Source organism: Parus major, unplaced genomic scaffold (assembly GCF_001522545.3).
Source record: "Parus major isolate Abel unplaced genomic scaffold, Parus_major1.1 Scaffold306, whole genome shotgun sequence".
Classification (NCBI taxonomy): Eukaryota; Metazoa; Chordata; class Aves; order Passeriformes; family Paridae; genus Parus; species Parus major.
This window is the reverse complement of record NW_015379275.1, coordinates 92-7882: the sequence shown is the minus strand read 5'-3', so window position 1 is coordinate 7882 and position 7791 is coordinate 92. Positions and strand designations below refer to the sequence as shown.

General features: G+C 37.3%; 1 long non-coding RNA gene across 1 annotated transcript in view; it reads right to left on the bottom strand.

Moving 5' to 3' along the window:
• LOC107198779 overlaps nt 1-7591 on the bottom strand; it is a 12363-nt gene extending 4772 nt beyond the window's left edge. The window contains exon 1 of the long non-coding RNA XR_001519112.1: nt 7214-7591. This is a non-coding gene — a long non-coding RNA (uncharacterized LOC107198779). The remainder of the gene's footprint in view (nt 1-7213) is intronic.
• Between the last annotated feature and the right edge of the window lie 200 nt (nt 7592-7791).

Sequence of the window (7791 nt, the reverse complement as noted above, 5' to 3'; positions counted from 1 at the left end):
TTTCTCCCTTCGCCACAACCCGTGTCGCCCTGTGAGCCAAAACGCCAGAGCGCAGAGGAGCTCTGGAGGTTCCAGGTTGAGCCTCGCAGTGCTTGCCTGGTTCCCCACTCCTGCCGCTGACATCGGCCACAGCTGGCCGAGGCAAAAAGGGCCGAGCGGGCAGCGACACTTTATCATCACAGTCCAACCTATGGTGAAGTGTTTTCTTCAGAATCAGAATTTCAGTGGCAATACTTTTGGATTGACTGTGGGCTAGTACTGATCTTCTGGCCTCATTGCTGATACCATTTGAGTTGCAGAAGGATGTTTTGTGTTCTACTGCAATTTACACACTAACATGACTCAAGTATTTCACTTATCACAACTCAAAATTTCCCTTCCTCAGCAAGATTTTCTGTTTTGAAACTCTCAAATAGCTGTGTCACAATGAAAACAAAAATCCCATTTTCCAAAAAACAAAAAAGTAGAAGCATCTCTTTCTGGTTTAATGTTTGAAGTGCTTAAACAATACAAGCAGATTCACGTATCTATATCTATCTTCTCGCTCATTATTTCTCATTCTCTATTTCAATGATTCCTTCTATTCTTTCTTCCTCGGGTGTTGCTTTTTGGTTATCTGGACATAAAACAGCCACATAGATATTTTAGACTGGCTCTTTCTGCTGTGCCTCTGAAGTGTGTTAATTTTTTCGCAATAAATTTTCTTGTTATATGGGAAAGTTACTCCAGTAAAAGTAAATCTGAATGTACTGTCTAAATGAAGACCCTTATATGAAAATACGCTTTCCCCCAACTATTTGGAGATTCTTGCTTTGGATTTTAATTTATTTCAGAATACATTTTAGGTTGGTGCAACTCAAGTATAAATATTGGGAAGATTAAAAATTAGAGCTGGAGTGAACAAGTAAATTTCTCATTAAAGTCAAAGGGAATACTGCCAATTTACACTGGGAATGAATTATACGTTGGATTTTTTGCATCATTGGTTTACTTGTTATCCTAAAATGTCATGGTCAGACTAGATCTATCATAAATTTGTAGATATGTCATAATAATTATGTTCTTATTAGTGATTAGATCATCTTTAGAGGTTTTTTTAAGTCTTCTCCTTTTGCGAAGTTTCATGATGACACAAGCTATTAATTAGATTGGAGCTCTGAATTCTTTTTTCTTCTGGAATGGACAAAGTGCTTCCAAGACCAGGAACTTGTTGTGCATACAAACATATCTACAAACATTTGGACAATATATTATTTTTTCTCACTGTTCTATAGTGATATAATTAATAATGGAATGGCATTTACCATTCTCTGGTAGCTGTGCTATCACAAGATCCATGCTCCTGGTTAGCAGAGCTGAAAGGTACTAACTTTGGGAACAACTCAACTGCTTACTTAGTACAGCAACACTGGTCAGCATATGCCTCATGTATCCCAGAATTATAAGTAGTTGTTTATATTAAGGTCCTTTTTTGATCTCGACCATAATCCAGGCAAAGAATTAACCAAGTCGTAAGAAAAAGTAAGACAGCAATGGATGAGTGAGCATCCAAGAGCATCATCTTGAAAGATACAATTGCTTGTATCTAATGAGGCATCAGTTGTTCATTGGATGTCTGGGCTTTGTAAAGCTGCAACATCCACTGAAGCAATAATCAGTGGTGAACTTTTCAACTTTTGATAATTAATGTGCTTGCTTTGTCCATCTTTGCATTTTAAAGTAATGTCAGATGACTCTGTAATTCAGTTTTGCATCTAGGTTAAGTTTCTGTTACAAACAAATACTTCAGTATTGCATGTCAATGCCTTAAAAATTCCCTCAGGGGCTGCCTTGAGGAAGAGGTCTTTTTCTCTACTTAAGACACAAAGGGTTAGACTTGCAGCAGAGAAGTTATTTTTGAGAGAAAATTTGATTAGTTTCAATGGGCAAAGAGAAAAAAATTAATTGAGCCTATAACTAACTTGATTAGTCACTAACTTGATGGGTAAGTCATCTCAGCCACACAGAGGATTTATATCTTCTGGTGCAGTCAAATGAATATGACTGTCTTGCACTCAGAGCCGGTTTAGATTCCAAAAAAATACAGCTCTTTTCACTGCCAGTGTAATAATGGAGATTCATTGACAGATTCTTCCATCTGTTATGCCCAGACCATGCCTTGCAGTGCAGATTTTACTATGTAATGTTATTTCTTTGCATGGTATGAAATTAGACTTCCTTCTTTCTTCCTTCTCCCCTGGACAGTAAAGAGCTTTATAAAAAGCATCATAAAGGTATTTTGGGCTGTGAGATGACAAGCTGTCTTATATGGCTGTGGTTCCATTCTTTTAGTTCAAAGATATTTTGATTTGGAAGTGTTAAATAGTTCTGCTGTTCATTTAAATACTTTGGTTGCCTTTATGAAAAAGGCAAGTTTATGTTAAAATTCAGGAAATATATTATAAAAGTGCAGAAGAGAAACCAGTGTATTTCAATTTAAAAATTCTGTGAAGTGACTCATTTATTTGCCCCATGACTCTGCGAAGTCACTAGATAGGCAAATGCATTATGCAGATAGAGAACTGGAGACAGAGGTTATGTGATGCCCAAGGCCATGCAGTGAGTCAAAGCTGAGCCAGGGCGAAGTTCCCATTTTAATGTGTCTATTAATAACACCAGCACAGACAAACTACATTAAAAAACTAAAATTGGGAGCCATATGATGTCAGCATGCTCTGCAAGACTGAGATATTTTTTGTTTCCATCTAACTCTAAAATGGTGAAATTATTAGACATAAATAGGACTGGATCAATATCTTATCTTAAGGCTTTCTCATACTTAAGAATAGTAATCTCTTTCCTCCCTCCTTTTGTTTTTTCTTTGCCAAACATAAAAATCATTTTTTTTACCTTCAAATTTTGAGTACTGACTGGTTAATACTGTGTCTGGAGTCAAAAAAGACAGTCATAACATAAAAGATTTAGAGATAAATGTGAGCCAATGTTAATGAGAGCCAAATTTTACTTGCATTTGCTATCCTTTTTAAAAGTGGTATTTACATTTAGTAGACCATTCCTGCATTGATATATGATATACTTTGAGTTTGTGTATTTTATCTAGCTTTAGGTAAAGTTAGTGTCTTCAGTTACTAACAGAACGTGGCAGAGGAAAAGATGTTGCATAGTAAGTTGCATAAATTGGAGTTAGGAGCTGTTGTATATCATTAGTATCTGTCAGTGACTTGCCTTGGTGACTTGGACTTGAACTTTCAAGTATAAATATAACTTTCAGGTGCCTTTGCTCGTGATTCTATTTCTTATGATTGCTAGCTTGATCACTATATGTAGTAAAACTCAATCAAGAATCAGCAACATTATAGAAATACCTGCAAGAATGACTAAAAAAGGGTTGACATATTTGATGGGGACAGCTAAGGAATCCATTGCAGCTATATATAATTGCTATATCTAGAAAGGCCAAAAGGTGGTATCAGGGATTATATTTAACTTGCAGCCTACAAAGCATTTTTATGGAAATTCATGTAACATTATTGACAATGGTCAAGTCAAGTTGGTCTCTGAGCAATAGAGGAAAAACTTAACATGGAAATAACTTTTTGGGTTTTACTTACAATTAAAATACATTCAAAACACCCTAATCTATGCAGTCTCGTAACGTATTTCCAAGATTCTTCAGAATATCAACAAGAACCAAGATTGCTCCTTTCATTCTTTTTTAACTTGAAGTGCTAGTTTTATTAGTATATCTGGAAGATGCTGATGTTACTTGATGATGGCATTTATTATCTACATCTTTGTACAGAGAGAGGTGATGTCAAAAAGAGCAACATTGCTAAAATAAGTTATAGCACCTATCCGTTCATCACACCCAGAGACTGATATTTATCTCACTTAAATTAACATGTATGACAGTGACCTAGAAACAGTCCCAGATCAATTATAATATTGCAGCAACTTGCAAAAACAGTGCTTTTGGTAATTGATCATTCTTCATCAAAAAAACCCAATAATTAGGTTTCTTGCTCCCATCTCACTGCTTCACTGTACTCTCCTAATTCTAATTACAATGTTTGATTTATATCTGTTTGTTCTTGGGCCAACATTGTCATACATCCTAAATAATTAATTTCCGTGATGATATTTTTACCAATAGTCTTCGTACTCCCACCTCATTGTTATGATACACATTAATCTTTCCATGTCCTGAGTGACAAAAACTATATATGTTTTAAATAGGGACTGTCCCATACTTACAGGATGCCATCAGTGCTCCCCTGTCTCTAGTATCTCTATCTTTAGCAGTGTACTGTAATATGGTTTTGTCTTTTTCTCAGCTGTTTTACACTTGGAGTGTTGGGTGAAAGCAGCTGCGCTTTTGTTTGTCTACCTGTCTCTTTGCACAGTCCTCTAGGATGTCTGTTACCTCTCCATTCCTCTGTTGCTTCCACCCTGCTGTCCAGGCCCTTTAGCCCCTCTCTGGTCCTTCCCAGATAGCCCTTATTACCTCCTGGTGCTTCTCTAACTGTTATCAAGCTGAGGTGTAGCTTGACATGAGATCCGGAAGTGGGCCAAGGCCTACTCCAACTGTGGGATGATGCGGGAAGAAATGGAGATGGAAGGATCCAAGAGAAAGAGGCTGCAGACCATTTTCATCCTTCAGTTGCCATCTGGGAGAGGGCTGGGGAGTGCTGGTGCTGTCAGGGCTCAACAGCTACAGGGATGACAAAGTCCAGCTACTTGGACTTGCCAAGTGAGTGCCTCTTCCCTCCTCACATACAAGTCTGCAGCCTGTTGCCTTGGCTGCCCCTTTTTTTGTTTCTTCCTGCCCGCAATGAGACTTTAATTTCCTACTGTATTTTCTTCCATTTCTGCAGTTCTGTGTTATTCCTCCTCTAAACTGATGCTGCCTCCCAACAAACACCAGCACACCACTAAATTTGTCAGTTCTTTGTTGCAGAGCCCTGCTCTGTATGACTATTGAAATTCAGACCCACTCCTTGAAGAATTTTCACTATTCAATTTTTGTTGATGATTCCTCTTTCAACACATTCTCTCGACTGGATTTAATAGAATTAATTTGGTGCAAAGTGACAGCCAGGAAAAATAAAACCATCCCTTCAATTTTAATGAAGGGCTCAGCCATCTGATCAGGTTTGCAGTGTAGTAAGTTACTGCATGTCAGTAGAGCCATTAAAACTATGGGTGCTTTTAGTCTAGCCAATTGAAGAGTACAGGACCAATTAACCTTTTCTAAACTGGTTTTTAAGCTAAAATCATAAAGTGTACGCTTAAAAAAAACAAGTAAGCTGAATGGAATATAACTGGCCTATTACCATTGGCTGTGTTCTTGTACAGTATCTTATTGCAGCTTTAGTGTGTGTCTTGAGGATGTCGCTAAAATTAGAGGGACCCACTTCCATGGTATTCTGAGGAATAATCAAGTTTTTGACTCATGTTCTTACTCTAGAACAAGTTTTACTTTACATCAGCATGGGTTCCACTTTAACCATTACCATTATTGATATCAATTAGCCCTTTTCATATTCTGGTTTCTAGCAAGGATGAGTTATGGTGTGTTGCTGCTGAATTATAAATTAGTTAATTTATAGAATCAATTGATCTTTACTATCTTGTGTGTGGCTGATTTAGTATAGATGCACACCAAAAATGAGTGTATTAATATGGTATGAGTGTATGCACATTTGGGAAGGTCTGGAGAGTTGCTGCTAGTCTCCATGGTCCATATTCCTTCTCTAACAAAGACAAAGTTTTCATTTTCCAGAGAGCTTCCGGATGCAACAGTTTGTTTTGAAAATAAACAGTTATATATGTCATCTGTTTTTTCATTATTCAGATTGTTTCCTTTCTGCACATCTTGTAACAACATGCATTGTTTTTAATTTTTATCCGTGGCACAATTTAGGACAATATTTTCTAAAATGAGCCCAAAAAAGCACCATGAATGGTTGTCTGTACAGGTATGATCCCTTGTATTGGGTTTATCTCACTGAATTCCAAAACACTCAATTTTGCACAGACCTGTCCTGTTGGTAAAATTTCCTTCACCTGACTTCTGTTTGTGCTGAGAGAAACATTGTTTTTTTTGAGAGAAATGCATGATTTAGCTTTATAGTCTGCTTTGGAATTTGTCTAATGATGTAACAGTTTCTCTATTAACAGTAATCAATTGAGTGCTTTGCTAACTTCTTCTAAAACACATCCATCTTTCTTCCTGTTGTCTCTGGAAAATGTGTTGAGTCTTGAGATTTCAAGCAACCTGAGCACTAACATTTGGGATTGGGTATAAAATTGAGCTAAGCATTAAAGGATTGATGCCTATGTATTATTCAGCTAATTTAGTATCAGTGATTTCAATGAAACTGAGGCAGACTCACCAGCTGGATGAGAGACTCAGGTATCAGCCTTATGTTCAAAACAATGTTGACAATATCATAGAAATTGCCTCAAAATTGTTAAGAGACTTTCAGAAATAAAAATACCACCTTCAGAGCCTGATCCTAAATCTACTAAATCTAAAGTACTTTAATAAATTGAAATTTAACCATTCTTGCAGAGGTTACTTGGTGCATTTCTGAGAGCAAATAAAATAACTGCATGATAAAATCTAGTCGTTTTTAGTACAGCTCTGTCTGCTGCATAGATTTTATGCTGTCAATCCATTTGTAGTGTTAGTGTACTTCTCTGTGACAACCTCGAGGAATTAAAGTTGAGCCAGAACACAAGACAGGAAGGCAATGTATAAAACTATAAATCAGCAGAAGCAGGGCTTATTTATAACATTTCCATCTACCATACATAAAACCATTCCCTGATTTGAATAATTTGCTGAGCTAAGTAACAAAATTAACAATATACCTTCAACAAAGAAGATCAGGCAATAAAATATCCACTTTCAATCAGGACTGCAAATTACAAATGCCTAAAAGGTAGTAAAATGCGAAGAAAATCCCCAGCCCCTGGAACTAAACAAAATTAGTGTCAGTCATTGATTTCTAGAACGCACAGAGACAGTGAGTATAAATGTATTACTTACAAGCGTTGAGGATTTTAGGGATTGAAAATGGAGACCAGGAGCTGGAGACTGCCTGCCATGCCAGCAGTGTTGATTTGAAAGCAATGGACACAAATAAACGTTTCAGCGAAGCTTAAAAAGCTGCAGTGCAAGGCTAACCAAAAGTGTCCGTGACCTTACCGTGCTGTGGCTGGCAGGCAATCCGTGTCTGGGAGCTTTCAGTCCCTCTTAATCAGACTCCAGGGATTCTGTTTGCAAGAAAGATTGTCCTTTAAGTGATGAGTGCAGGAAAACAGAGAAATAAAGAGAAAGGAGCAAATTGTACAAGGCAAATAGCTGCAGGTCTTTAGCATGCTCCCTGCGTTTTCCTAAGCTGCATCTGCAGTAGAGAAAATATCCCAAAAATAGCTCAGGCTGCCAGTGACTTGCTGAAACCTGAGAAAAAAATGCTGAATTTAAAGATCTGGGTTGTTGTGGGTGTATGATTAAAGTGAGAAATTGCTGGCAGGAAGAACCTAGGATGAGACCACTTATTAAGGAGTAACTTATGTGTTCACTGATATCAGAACATGAGCTGACCTATGATTTTCCTTTCCTCCACCCAATTCCGGTTAACCCTTAAGATTTCAGAGTGGAAGAAAGTTCTATTACAACAGATGGAAAAGGAACTATGTTCCAGAAAAACCTCTTTCACCTGTAATGTAGTGACAACATTTTATAGCAGTGCCCTATTTCCTAAATTTCAAAGCAGTTAGGGA